General features: G+C 36.1%; 1 pseudogene; it reads right to left on the bottom strand.

The window, feature by feature from the left end:
* Window positions 1–289: 289 nt before the first annotated feature.
* On the bottom strand, window positions 290–15,651 carry LOC113059320 (mitogen-activated protein kinase kinase kinase 5-like; annotated as a pseudogene).
* Window positions 15,652–16,193: the final 542 nt, after the last annotated feature.

The raw sequence follows: 16,193 nt of genomic DNA, 5'->3' as shown, positions 1-16,193 counted from the left end.
CTTTTTTCTAGTTTTACTGTCAGTATGGCTTTCATCTATAAAGTAATTAATATTTAGTATTAAGTAAGAATGCACAATTCATAAATACAAATACAGTGTTTTTGTACCCTAACATATGTACAGTATACAACTCAATGCCCTGCACGATAACACATCATTTTCAGATGATGTTAGCATAAATACTTCACACATTAACTTTATATTCATAAAAAACATATTGAATCTCTTTCTAACAGGTTACATCTGAGATACTGAATGTTCATTCAAATCTTTGGGGTTATTACGTTTTTTTTTTAAGACATTTTAGAATGTTACAAAATATTTCTATTTCAAATAAATTTTTTACTCTAATAATTTTTCCACAAAAATCGTAAGCATCAAAACTTTTTGAATTTTCAGCATTGATAATTATAATAAATGTCACTTCAGCATCAAATCCGCATATTAGAATGATTTCTGAAGGATCATGTGACAATGAAGTGTGTGTGTGTGTGTGTGTGTGTGTCAAGCATATGCATAAAATAATAGTGCCAAAAAAGGCACAGACTCTATTAACAGCAAACTCACTGAGCTCATAGAATCTAAAAACTGGTCAAGAGAGAGTCATTCATGTCTGTTAGCTTAGAGAATGGTATGTTCCCTGTCCTCTTTGACTGGACTGAGAAGAGACTCCCTCTGCTTGGAGATGGCAGCCCACAAACGACACAGTATCCCGCCTCTGAGTGAAAAATGCATAAACACAGATTTACTTCACCTTTTACAACAGCATTCTTTGGTCAGAATTGTTTTCCCTTACACTTTTGCTAAAAATAAATTTAATTTAAAACATATTACAATAGAAACGTTATTTTAAATTGTAACAATATTTTTAAAACATTTTTTTACTGTGTTTTTGATAATTAAATAGTGCATGTTAACTTTATTTATAATGTCTCTCCTACACCTTGGCATATTCTTCCTGTTCGGTAGGGATCGACTGAAGGACTTACTTGATGCCACAGTATTGCAGATCATCTCTGCAAGCGAGATGGAGGAGACTATCCAATGTGAACTCATGAAAAACAAGCTGAAAGAAATCAAAGAACAGGCAATCACCATCCACTTCAACATTTTAGATTTTGAAGCTGACTTTCACTACAAGAAGTCTATAAATATGAATAAGCAAATCAAAGCTTGTGGTCAAAACTAATTTATTTTCTCCATATTTACACTTACCATTTCTATGGTTTTCTTATCCACTGGAACATCTTTTAACCAGCGCACCATAGCAGCATTGTGAGCATTGTGGGGTGAAGGTTTACTATCTGTGGGAAACAATAAACATCATAAACTGTTACTATAGATGCATAATTAGCACATTTACAGCAATGTCACGGTCATATGCTATTACTACTCATTACAAAAAGTTTTATTTCTAAAACACTTCCAGAACAGGGAATATATCTATACGTTGTAGTGAAAACGCAAGTCCCGAGGGTTAAGGCATAAACTTGGGTTGGTTGAAATTGGGTAACAGTTCTAAGTGATTAAAGGGTGTGTTCTTCATGAGTCTCAAAAACTCCTCCCAGATCTAAAGACAAGCAGTGGCATGTGGAGTGGATGTGAATAAATGTGAAACATATCGCTCCATGGCCACACCCTTTGACTCCCTCGGGCGAGAACTTTCTCTCGTATGGAGGAAGAAGTTTGCAAACAATTGTTCAGTGGTAAATACAGAGCTCATTTCAGAAGTTAGGGAAGTTAAAAAAACATGAGCAACCTGTAGCTGTAGATGCAGCTCGGACCTCCAGGGCGGTGATGTGGCTTTGTTTGGTCTTAAGTGTGTTCATGAGAAGCTCCTGGAATTCTTTTTCCTTTTCATTCAGCTGAATTAGCAACCTGGAACACAATGCGAACAATTCCCAACCACATGAAATTAGTGTGGTTTTTATTCATCGTCCTCTTGTGGCTATTTAAAACACACACACACACACACACACACACACACACACACACACACACACACACACATATATATATAGTGTGTGTGTGTGTGTGTGTGTGTGCATATACATATACTTTTATGCTGGCTGCATATATTTAATTGAAAATTCAGTAACAACAGTAATGTTGGCAAATATTATTACAAATTAAAATAACTCTTCAATTTTAATATATTTTAAAACACTACACATTTCAGCAGTTATTAACCCTGTCTACAGTGTCACATAATTATTCAGAAATCATTTTAATTACTTATTCCGTTTGCTTATTATCAATGTTCAAAAAAGCTGCTTAATATTTTTGTGAAAACCCAATACATTCAGAATTCTGTGATGATTAGAAAGTTAAAAAGATTGCATTTATTTTATTTTGCATTTATTTTTTTTTATATCATAAATGTCTTTCATTTTTGATGAATTTAATCATTTCATTTTTGAATAATTTGCATCCTTGATGAATAAAAGTATAATTTTATATAACCAAACAAATAAAATAAAATACTGACCAAAAATGTTGAATGGTAGTGTCCATTATGTAAGTTTTCTATGCATTAAACACTTCAAAAGGTTTGAACACAACAGAGAGAGGAAAGGTTTTCAATACCTCCTGGACTCGAGTCGAAGCTCTGATAACTCTTTTGCAAGTGAAGAATGGCTGGAGATGAGCTCACTGGACAGACTGTTGCATTTGGTGTGACCCTCTTCAGAATTCTGACTGATTCCCACTTCCTCTTTGTTCTTTGTGATGGGGGTGACGGCTGATTGAGGATCTGCCTCATTGGGCTGCTCGGTTTCTGGAGAACTCTCCTCGTTTTCAAACGACGACTGTAGCTGAAGCTTGAGCTCTGAAAAGGGATTTTTAAAGATGGCAATGAAGATATGCAAGTAACAGAAGATTCAGTGAAGCAATAAAAGCATATGGGATCACGGTTTAAATTGTAACGTTGTCCTTTATGCACCTGGGAGCAGAACCGTGATAGCATCTTGTACAGCCTGCCTCAGCAAGTTGTCCAAAGCAAACATCCAGTGAGGTTTTATTTGCCGTCTCCTCAGGACCTTTTTGACCTACAAACACAAGAGTCACGTATACATTCAATATTTTGAAATATGATTCATGACTAAATAAATGCACAAATATACGTATACTTTATTTAAAAAAAAAATTTAAACGAAATTATAAATGTATAAAAAGAAGTAAAATGCAGAAAATACATTATTACTTTAATTACTAAAAAACAAACAAACAAAAAATTTTACCCCTAAACCCCTTACCCTCAGTATGTGTAATAATAATAATAATAATAATAATAATAATAATAATAATAATAATAATAATAATAATAATAATTATAGCCTTTTTAATCATTCCAAATGTTGCTAATTAGCCCTTAGTTTTAGTTTGATTTAGGCTTGACTGAAATGAATGCAAAGTGAAACCAAATCACATACTGCATCCTGGAAGCTAAAGAGCACCGCCTGCAGGCTGCTGAGAGGCACAGAGGAGTTCAGCAGGCTGGAGCGCAGAGTCAGGAGGCTGTTAGTCAGGTGCCTTCTGTCTGGAGAGCGGATGTTCTCCCGGAGACAGATAATCAGCTTGCTAATATCATCTGAGCTGATGTACGGCTCCTTTGCCTGCAAGATGGAATCAAAAGCAAATCTTCACACACACCTTAATTCAGAATCATTGAAGAATTTAAGAAAGGGCACTGGTGGTGTGACAGCATTTCACAACAGACATCTCAGGTGACACACTATAGTGTGAGAATGTACCTGTGGCAGCGTTTCCTGAATGTTCTGCACTACAAGACTGATGTACTCCGTAAGGATCCTATGGAGCGTATCCCTCCGTTCGCTGTCCTTTCTCAGCATGAACAGACCTAGATTCTCTCCAGTACCTGATGGGCTTGTGGTCATGTCTGCTTGAGGGTCATCTGGCACTCTGTCAACAGAAAATACATACACCATGAAGGCAAATAAAAGATTTCAGGTGTATGTTTTACAATACATAATTCCAATCATTTGGGATCTGATGCATTGTCTCACGCCAAAAAGCCACTGGAGCTGGGTGGACTTTCAGCCATGTCCTTTCCTTTGAAGGCAGGGGTGGTCCTTCTCAGATCAAAAGATGAGAACAATTCATTTTGTTCACCATCGGTGTTCTCCACACACAATATAATGGGTACAGACATGCTCCTCTGAAAGTCTCCTACAACAGGATCCCAAAATAAAGTCAAAATCAAATATCATATTTCTAATAACTAATTAAATGTCCAATTACTTGAATGTACAACTCATTATTCAGAAGTGGGTGTTTCTTTCAGGTCAGCATTTTCATGTCCTGGGGTTATTATTGAGATTTTAATAAAGATTTTTTTTTGTTGTTGTTGCTATATTAAGATCATATAAAAATCTGCAAATATCCATATAAAAATGCCTTATATTGATGATCAGTTGTGGACAAAAATATACAAATAATTAAATTGAAAAATAAAAAAAAAAAAAAATCACAATATTTAATTATAAATGAATTAAATAAATACAAATAACTGAAAATATATACAAAATATATATATATATATATATATATATATATATATATATATATATATATTTATATATATATATATTTTTTTTTTAATGAAATCATGTAATGATAAAATAATTAAGCAACTTCTTACTTATTATTATAAAAATAAGTAATAAAAAATAATTAATAAAACTATGTAAGTAAATGAATAAATTAATTAATTATTAAATAAAAATACATTTCTCCTGTAATATTTATATGCATTGCTGGACCAGTGGAATAAATAAGTGAGTGTAAAAAGCATTTTAAAAGTTTTTTTTTTTTTATAAAAAACAAAAAGCCAAAAGTGGCCAAAGCTGAAGTAACACCAAATTAAAGCTGTTGGTTTTAAATGGTAAGAGTTCTTAAGGATTTCTGGATGTGGTTCTACAAGCTCACCTGCAGGTTCTTTCAGAGTGTTGTCAGACTGAGGCTTTGCCCTCTTCCTGGGAATGCCCTTCAGAAAGCTGTTCTTAAGGAGCTCTGAAGCTGTGGCTCTTTTGTCTGGGCTGGGTTCAAAGCAGTAAATGATGAAGCCTTTAGCTTCCTCTGACATGCACTCCGGCACTGTGGGGTGGATCTTAAACATGCCCACCTGCGGGAGGACAATTCATCAGTAAACCTGATTCTGGCATTCTTTGAAACAGATATTCACATTTAGGCCTGAAACATAAGCAAGCATGCTAACACGAACACTTTACCAACAAAAACATACCAGAAAGCAATTTATAACATCAGCAGTTTTGCAGCACCAGTCCACATGGCACTAAAGCAGACATTAGTGTAAACTGTCTTGCTCTTGCATTCTAGTATTTTCTGGCCTAACCATGACTCTAATAAATATTCAATGAGCATGAAGTCAACTGGGATTGTGAAAATGGAATGTAAATCAACTTCGCAGTTTATTTAACATTGTTTTATAACCATCAACTTAAAATAACACTCAGATTCCTGCAGCACCTTAAACATGGCCGCTTGAGGACTTCCCAGCTCATGAAAGGGTGGCTTCCCTGTAGCCATTTCTATGATGGTGCAACCCAAAGACCAGATATCAGCCGGTTTGCCATAGCCACGAGGCCCTTGGTCAATAATCTCTGGAGCCATATACTGCAGAGTGCCTGTGGATGAATGAATCAGGAAGAGTCTGAAAAGCAAACATGCAAGAGTACATAATGTAATGTGAGAAGTATGTGCTAGAAGACTGACCTGTGAACGTCTCTGTACATGGATTGATTCCTGCTAGTCTCTTAGAAGTGCCAAAATCGGAGATCTTGAGCAATCCGCTGTATGTATTTATCAAAACATTATCACCCTGGTGAAATGAAAAGTAATGGCATGTAATGAAAAAAAAAAGTTGCATGACAGATAGTCTGGAAGTAACGATGGCACTGCAATGTATTCATACCTTAATATCTCTATGGACAATCTGATTATCGTGGAGATATTTCAGCCCTTCCAGAATCTGCTTGGTATAGAAGACAATGGTTGCCTCATTGTCTTTAAGAGGTCCCCACTTTGATCGTAAGAGAGAGGACAAACTTCCTGTGAAGGAAGAAAAAAACAAATGAATACACTGTGTATCCATATGCACATACATAACTATAAAATATCAGTAAAATAATTTAAGAATGACCATAATGAATAGAATAAATAGATAATAGAAGAGATCGTGATTTTTTTTAAAACATCTAAAACACATTTTTAAAACATAATATTCATGTTAATTCATTACAATGCTTATGCTAAGGTTAAATTACTTAAAATAAAAACATTTATTTGTGTAAAAAATTCTAATTCTAAAAATTGAGGGCAAGAATTTTTTTATTCTTTGAAAGATCAACAATGATTCAACATGAACTAATCAAAAAAGGCCAGCAAAAACATTTATAATGGTTCAAAGAAAATTTTTAAGCACAATTGCTTTTAACTTATAATAATAAAAAAATGTTTCATGAGCACCAATTGGGCATATTGGAATAAGTTCTGAAGGATCACATGACACTGAAGACTGAAAAATGGCTGCTGAAAATTAAGTTTTCTGATCACAAGAATACATTACATAAAATATACACACACACACAACACATATATATATATATATAGCAATGAAAACTTTTTTTCATGACTCAGGTTATTCTAGGTTTAGTCATCATATAGGAAGCGTAGGACCAAACACATCAATGAGTGTTACGTCACTGAACCGTAAATAACTGGTTTGTGCGATTCAGTGCACCACATTTCAATTACGTTCACAGCTGGAAATCATCCCACAAATGAACATTACACACAAACACATCCTTCCTTAGAACCAAGGATTTCTCAACAGACTTTGCGAAAATCAACATTTCCCCATGTCAACAAAATGGAAAAGTTGATGACAGAGAACAATAAGCAAAGCAAGCCACACCTCCAGGAACTTCCTCCATGAAGATCTTGATGAAGCGATCCTCACTGACGGATCCCAAATACTGAACAATATTCCTGTGCTTCAGCCTCTTGTGTAAGGCAATCTCCTCATGGAGCGGCTGAGAGTAGCTAAAACCCAGAACAACAAAGAGAGACCAAGATGGAAGATGAAAAGTAAATATTATGTTCATCTAAGCTATGCAGTTCTGACCACAATCATAAGGGTTTTCTGAGCATATTTGTTAAGAACAGTTAAGCACAGGATTTGGATCACATGGCGGGGTTTACATCTGCTAACTGTCCATGTGGGGACAGTTTAAACAACTATCAGTCCTGCGGACAAACATCACTGGGCTGTGGTGACCTTTGAGCGAAGTCAGAAATCCAAACGCTGGATTTCTCCTGAAGCAGATCAACACTGAACACAGGTCAGAAATGACCTATAACTTCTAAGATTAAATACAACGTTTTTATTAAATCTATTAATTAGGGCTGCACGATATTGGGAAAAAATGACATTGCGATATTTTATTTTTCTGCGATATATATTGCGATATGAAATCTGATCTATTTTTTTCTTACAAACAAATATGGGGTGAGCAAATTTACATTCTCATTTTAAATGATTTAAATCATGTCAATTGATTAATATGCACGAGGGAGAGAGAGCAAGACAGCGCTCGTGTTGTTCTCTCTCTTTCTCTCTCTCCCTCTCTGCGTATCACATTCTTCAAGGGCCGGGGAGCAGCTGGCCTGTACAGTTAATGAATAACGGATCAACTAGACATCCTACATCGCACATCCTGCGATGTGACTATCGTGGATTCATACATCGCGATATCGATGCTCAAACGAAACATTGTGCAGGCCTACTATCAATGTATATTAATAGTATTAATATATATATATTCACTGTTTTATATATTAATACTGTATATGAAATCATTAATATATTTTATTTGTAAAAATTCATTATCATATAGTAATTTTGTTTGGCAAAACTTTACATTTTAAGAGTTTACTGAGTTCACAGTTTATTTTCAATGTGCATTGTAACAAATTATAAAGTTCTTTTATTTGATTCTTCGTAATAGAACTCCATGAAATTAAACAAACTTGCAGCTAAACTGATGATAAACACATTCTAAAGTATGACGTCCACTGGAAAAATTAAAGCAATGGCAAACAAGTTCATACGTGCAGTCCTTCTCTGGGATCTCTTTGATTGCGATGCGCACTTGATTGCTGAGGTCCCGTCCCGCGTACACCACTCCATAGGTTCCTTTCCCCAGCACCACCTTGTCTCCATTCTCATTCCTCTCATAAATGTACTGAAACATTGTTTTTAAAAGAAACTGTTATTTTTAATCAAGCTTGCATTAAATTAATCAGAAGTGACAGGAAAGACATTCATGATGCAGCGAAAGTTTTCTGTTTTCCAACAATCAAATTTAGCCATGGCGCTTGTACAAGAACTCTTTAAAAATCATACCAACCACAAGCTTCTGAGCAGTAATGTATGTTTTATGAAATATTTTAAGCAAGCAATGATTAAAGATGAAGCAATAATTCAAGTCAAAAGAACACTGTATGCCCATGCTTGTGATAGCAGGAAGTAGGTTTGAATGTGCAACAATTGCAATCCTAAAGATAGTAAAAGAGCCAGACATCACAGTTGCATAATGGTACTTCCTGTCACATAGTGGTATCATATTTACAGTATTCAATGGAAAACTTCATTTGGAATGATTCTCATTGAAGGGAACTATTTGGAAATAAAATGTCAAGTCACCATTATTTCTATAGCAGTTACAGATACAGTGTAGACTGTGTCAAATTCAGGTTTATCCAACTCAATAATATCACCCAATTCTACCATGAGTCTGCAGGAGAAGTCATTTTTAAGGGTTGTATATCAAGCAAAGATTGAAATAGCTGCTTAAATCAACCATGTACACATTTTCACTAATGCTGAACAGGGATACTAGCCTGAACAAACAACGAGACGATATTCACGGAGACTTCTCTCACCTCTAAATCTCCTTCACCTCCCCTGACTAGACTGGAATCTTCCACAGGACTTTCTGAGTGATGCAATAGAGAGTTCACCCAAATCACAGAACCTGACAAACAACAAACAGACGACAGGGTTTGAGAATACGTTCAATGGAAAAATGTCTTTCATTGTGACATGATATTTCATTAAGGCATTTTCTATTGATTTCTATAGGATGTTCAAATGCAATTACACTTAATCATTTAGCCATTTCACAAGAGCTTATTTTCATTGGAAGAATGACAAGTTCATAAAATGAGGTCAAATGTGACTTCCTGAACCTGATACAACAGAACAGAATGTAATATGGCTTGCGTTTTGAAGGCTCAGTGAACAGCCTAGAGCACCTCTGAACTGAACACTATTCAAATATCAGATTATTCTTAAAACTAATTCAAAGAGCATAATCTTTTACAAGTTCATTCTCTGTCAAAACAATTATGACATTGGAGCTCTTCCCTCATGTTGTCCTTGTTTAAGCAATGTGTCAATGGGAGGAGCTCACCCTTTGCAATGAAGATCGCTGGGAAAGTACAACTGGAAATCATCGGAATTGTACAGGACGTACAAGAAGCAGCTCCGCTCGTCAAACTTGGAGATGCTGCAAGAGCGGAATAACAGGGATTCTCAATCACAAGCCAAAAAATGTAACATCAAAGATAAGCCTTTTACACTTTTTGAAACTGATCCAAATAGAGCAATTCAGTTTGTAGTCATAAAACTCTGAAGATCTGTAAGCTGTTTTTAAATTTGTAAGTAAAATTATGTTTTTGGTGCACGTGGTTACACGGTACATATCACATAAGACATAGTCATTTAATACTTTTTTTTTTAAACACAAATATTATAATAAAAAAAACATAAATAAATTAGAAATACTAAGTCTACCAGGAATACAAATCCCTCTAGAAGACTTTTTATTCAAGGGGTCAATCTGTCCTTAAATATTAAAATCTAGTGTAATTTGTTTTGCAACATTAGCTCTAAATGAACAGGAAGAGACACTGACCTATACAGTAGCTTAAAAGCTGGAAAGATGATAACAGGTGTCAACTAGGCCAAGCAACAAGTGAAGAAGTAAAAAGAAGACCTATTCAGACAAAATCGCTGAGCTGTGGCCCAAAACAGAGCAGCCCTAGTGGGACTATAAACTGCTGCAAGCTTAGCAATGTCGAAATGGTTGTGTTCCCATAATCACACAGTACCTTACTCCACGAATCGCAGATGCTGGGAAAGTCCACTCATGAAGACCTTTCTGGGAAAACCAAATATAGCACATTACACTCCCACAGACATGTACTTGAATTTTACAGCATGAGGCTTCAGGTCACTCATACTGCCCTCCGTCTTGTTAAATGATGCCTATCTATCCATCTATCACATACATTATTTAATAACATGGAAACTCCATTGTGTGACAACACACTGCAGCCTACACAATTAGTCCTGAAAGCCGTGTGCAAAAAGCATCAAGGGTGTTTACCTCCAGTGGAGTGACGTGTCTCAACTGCACCGTACAGCTGTCATCTTCCTCACTTATGCTTATTATACTAGGTTGGAAGACTTTAGTAGGCTCCAGGATCAGAACCTAAAAAAAAAAATGATGTATTTTGGGCTTGGTTTATTTCTCCACTTTTTGGCTTTTCCTTTAATAGTTGCTAAAATAGTTTTTTTCTAGTAGGGTAAGGCTGTACTGAGGAGAAAGGTCAGAAAAGAATCAGTCTTACCGGGCAGCGTGCAGTGGAAACGGTAGGTTTGCATGCCTGCACCATTAACTCCATCCAAAAGTCCACAGTTTCCTGTTTAGGATGACTGACATCTGGAGGTTTGGCAAACTGCTTGTACAGTATATACGTCTCCATGATGGATGCGACATACCTATTTTGACAGAGAAGTCACTTTGCGGTAAATACTACATGTGTTATTTAGGGTTGTCAGTTAGTGTGTTTTAATAATTAAAAAAACATATCTTAAAATTAATAACAATCATTCATGAAAATTTTAACTTACATACCACCTTAATGTTTGCTACTACAGTTAATGTGCCTAAATGCGTTCATCTGTCAGTTATCTGATTCCATTTCAATTATATTGAATTTCTTATTTATATTTATATTCAATTACATTACATTTGTCAAGCAATTTTTTATTCTGCATATTAAGTAATTAACAAAATAAAAAATTAAAGACTGGAGAGGCACTTCTTTTCTTGAACGTGGGTATTATGGTTTTGAAAATGAAACTTAAGGCTATAAATGTTATTAATTAATTTAGAAACTCAATCAGTTTACACTGAGTAAACATCGATTTTTATTTTCTTTAAATATTGAACAAAAATATTGTTTTTTTATTAATGATGATGATTACTATTATTTTAATAATTTTCATTAATGGAAATAGCTTAAAATTAAACATTAAATAGTTTTAACTTCAATGCTACATAAACAAATCAAAATAAACATGAATAATGATTCACTTTCTTTACTCACCACATTGGCGCGTTGAGCCTGTAGAGTTTCTCCGAAGCTTCTATGACTTTCTTTTGCTCATTGGCCAAGATTCCAGCCCCCAGATAAAAACCCACATCCCAGTAGTCCTGCATCTTTTCTAGACTGCCTTTTCTGCCCAGCAGGCTACTGAGTGTGACACCTGCACAACGCATAAATAACACCATAACTCAATAATGAATTAAAACTCTATCTGCCTCAGTTTCATATGAAATGCATGAAAAGCAGGAGACATGTATGTAAAGTGTGAAAGCAAGGCAACACCTGTTTAACTACCTCAAACTGTTACATTCTTACATTCATTTATACTCATACTTTGTGTCATCACACATTCATGTTCAATGCTCAAAGCATCTGGATCATACAAGTAGGCCACTAAATATCAGTTTCTATACAGCAGCATGCTATACAGAAAAATCCATGCAATGGCCAAAAAAACACTAATGTACATGATATATATATACCAAACCATGACCCTATCTCACTGTTTAAAGTGCTCACAACCAGAGCAGTGAATCTAAATGAGGACACAAAACACACCGATTTTCCGCAGTTCAATAGAGGTGTTGAATTCATGCCCAGCAGCTATCAGGAGCACAACGTTATTGATTCCGGAGTGCAAAGTTGGTTCATTCTTGAAGGCCTTGCCATACCTGCAGAACAAACATAAGGGTAGAAAAACATTACTGGAAAGGAATATTAGAGAAACATCTAAACAAAATGTGATTGCATCTCTGCTTCAACCAAAGTCATCCAATATCCCCCCCAAAAAAAAGTTATTAAAATGTTATTCAAAATAATTTTGTCTCATTTTTAGAAAAAAAATTATATTAACAATGTAAACCAGACAAATTCCCCTGAGAGGCAAAACTCTATTAAATTTGTTTTATGTTTTTTTGTCTCAGGAAATTAAGTTCGCAGCACAGAATCTTTAAAATATGTCAGAGTTTTACACACAGGTCTGTTATTGCGGCAACATTTCTTCTCCTCGAAACGTGAAAATGAACGAAACGAACTGTGATTGGTTGTTTGACATGTTGGTCAAACGGACTCATGGGTGGGCCTTGGCCGATGAAAGGTTAATTTGTAATGACTCACCAGTAACTAGCTTGATCTCTGCTGTTTGTGTCTTTGAAGCCTGAACTCAGGAACATGTCCTTGTAGATGCGCCCACACAGGCAGTACACATCTGAGGCCACAGTGCTCCTCGATTCCACGATGGGTAAAATGAGCTTTAAAGCTTTGGCACGATCCCCAGGGTGATTCCTCCTTTAAACACATTTCAAAAATGTTCCGTAGGGAAAAATATTAATGTTTTCTCAAAAAATATTTGTTTTTGTGCATTATATTTTTATAAAGAAATACTAGGTTTACCTGTTCAGTGCAAATATATACTGAAACTTGATGTTCTGATGGGATGTCACCATGCACATGGGTAAATTATTCAAGGTCTCCACCAGATTTATTATGGCGTCGTAGTCCTTGATTCACATTGAGAAAGAGAGCTCAATTTCAATGAATTATTCACACATTTGGCTGGCACCTCTAACATTTCAGAACCTTTGTCAAATATTCTTGCCTATTCCTCTGGGTAGACAAAGGATTTTCATAAAATCAAATTATCACAGCAAGAATATCTTGAAGAACAGCAAACAATGACTTAATGTTTACTATATGATATGTTGGTGAAATTATTCAGAAATGGTAGAAATGCAAAACAACCATCAAACCGGCCTTGGTCCATGCAAGATCTTGCCTCATGGCATAAAGATCATCATGAGAAAGTTCAGGGATCAGCCCTGAACTACATGGGAGGAGCTTGCTCAAACTGAGTTCTTTGGCATTAACTAGACTCATCATGTTTGGAGGGAGAGAAATGGTAAATATGACCCCAAGAACACCATCCCTACAGTCAAGCACGGATCTGGAAACATTATGCTTTGGGGCTGTTTTTCCGTTAAGGGAACAGGACGACTTCACCGCAGTAATCCTATGGAAAATCTGTAGAGCGAGCTGAGACTTCGAGTTCCCAAACGGCAGCCAAAAAATCTTAAGAATTTAGAGAGGATGTGTAAAGAGGAGTAAATCAAAATTCCTCCTGAGATGTGTGCAAACCTGGTGACCAACTACAGAAAACGTCTTACCTCTGTGCTCGCCAACAAGGGTTTCTGCACCAAGTACGAAGTCATGTTTTGCTTCAAATACTTATTACACTCACTGAAATGTAAATAACCTTCTAACCCTTATATAATGTGTTTTTTCTGGATTTTTGGTTGGTATTCTGTTTCCAGGGATGTCCTTAGGGTGGTGCAACTGGTGCAGTCGCACCGGGCCCCATACTTGAGGGTGTTTTATCGAAGAAAATTATATTGCGATAATACTGATAACCGTAACTACACGTATGCTATCATTCATATTATATGTGTAACTGAATACTGTGTTTGTAACTGAAAGTTTAGCGTTGTGCATATGTAACTCACTGGGATGTCCCTGTAAGACAGCAGGAGGCTCATCACAATGTCTGGACTCAGAAGCTCCACCGAGTCCAGACGCTTCTGAATCCGGCCCAGTTCCTGACTCAGGGCCTGTCCGATGAAGTGCTCTCGAGCCAGACGGATCTCCCTGCGGACAGCCTCATGAAGGTATTCGCTTTGAAGCAAGAGTGTGTTAAACGTTAATTCACACAAATAAGCAAGCAACATTTAATAAATTACTTCCAGGAAAAGTGCAAAAATCTATCACATTCCTACCTAGAATGAATGTGAACACTTTCCAGTAACTTGACCAGTCGATCCACCAGAGGGGTCAGCAGAGATTCAATTTTAAAGCTGGAATGAAGAAAATCTGTGATGCCCCTCATCAGTGTGGCATCAGAGACAAATACTTTACCTTGTGGTGACACCATGTAGGGGATAAAAGTGTAGCTCCCACATTGCTCCTAGAATGAAGAATAGAGAAAACCAAACAAACACTTATGACATTGGACCGGGGGAAGGTTTTCACAAAGACATAATGCGTTTTTTATAGAATTGTATACAATTAACACTTTGTGTTGGCCAAATAATGGTATGAATTTTGTGTATATCACAACCATTTATGTCGTTTTATTTGTTATTTAAAAATAGTTTTACTGATGACAGAATGCCCCACTGTGATAATTTACCTCGTATAATATATAAATAATACTGTAAAAAAGTCGAAGATTTTTTTTTAATTAAAATATTTTTTTTTCTTAGACAAAACTGTGTGAATGTTCAAATGGTTTTCTTTTTAGTTGCCAAGACTTTAAAGTTTGTCTATACAGATACCAATTTTCAAAAATACACCAACACTGGGAAATATTCAATGGAATACAAAGTGTGACAACTAGCCCCGGTGTAATTCATGGTGGATTATAAAAACAGGCTTGCAATTTACTAATCTGAAGTGTGCTATTTTGTGTGCAGTGTTTCTCACCTTTACAACTTGAAGATCGTCTTCTCGTTTGTTACAGTATAGGATGACATTATTGGTCATACTGAAACTTTCTCTAACACCCAGGTGATAAAAACAGAGACGGCTGGCAGACAGTGTTGTTCATCCCCACCACAACAACATCTAAACACAAGAGTTAAAATTACAACCGCTTACAAATGCACTTTGGAAATATTCCTGAAAATCCCAGATATTTACGTGCCACAACTTGCCTGCGTTGTAGAAAGTGTCCAGAATTTCAGTAGTGCCCAACGCAAGGCACTCAAAAGAAATGCTCTTGAGCACCGCATGCGCGTCTTCGCAGGCTTCTGTAAGACAAGTCAGTGAAAGATTCGCCTCAATTTGAGGCACAGACCTGTCCTCAACGGCGATATACATCACGGATAAAGCCCTGGTCCGACTCCGCGGTGATGTTACGGCTTTACCCCCGCCGCCGACTTCAAGAGCCAAAGGATCCTGCCATAAACTTCCAGCTGAAACTCGTACGGGATCCTTTCTCTTGGTCTCGTGCAGGCTCATGCGCCTGCGTTCAGTCGTATACATGGTGTAGGTCGAAAATAGTTACTAGTTAATTAAAAAATCATCCCGTGACCGCGTCCTCGACATTCCTTCACCGTGGCGCAGAAGTATTCCCGTAGTTTTTTCAGGTAAGAGTCTGAGGAGGATCCTTTTAGACGCGCCCTCCTCCGGTTCCCCGCCTCCTCGTGTCACGCTCCACAGCTGTGCGACCTCTGCCTGCATTACGCCTCCCACTACAACCGCTGTGTGCCCGTCTTTGTTTTGGTTTCATAAACTATGTCTAATTTTCTCAGTAAAAAAAAAAAAAAACTTAAGTGATAGCATTTTTTGTCTTTTTCTTCTTTTGTTCTCATTTTTTACACAAAACAAACAAAAATATGTAAAAAGATTGTAAATGGCTCATAATAATAATAAAGCATTAGCATACATTTTTTAAGTAACGTTAGCTTTATTTTTCTGTTCTATGTCTCATATTTCATATCACACTTTTGTCTCCTTGGTAATTTATTTGGGGGAAAAAAAATCACAATTAAGGTAAAGGTAATTTTTTGTTGTTGTTGTGGTGTCTAAATTCTATTATTTTTATTTTCATGTTTTCATGTTTGCTCCACTTTTTATTTAGATCATAGTTCTAAAAATTTAATAATTCTTGTATTTGTTACCGATTATCATATTTTAAAATT

This window comes from Carassius auratus, chromosome 41 (assembly GCF_003368295.1).
Source record: "Carassius auratus strain Wakin chromosome 41, ASM336829v1, whole genome shotgun sequence".
Lineage (NCBI taxonomy): Eukaryota > Metazoa > Chordata > Actinopteri > Cypriniformes > Cyprinidae > Carassius > Carassius auratus.
Note: the sequence above shows the minus strand (reverse complement) of the source record. Positions and strands in the feature narration are given on the sequence as shown.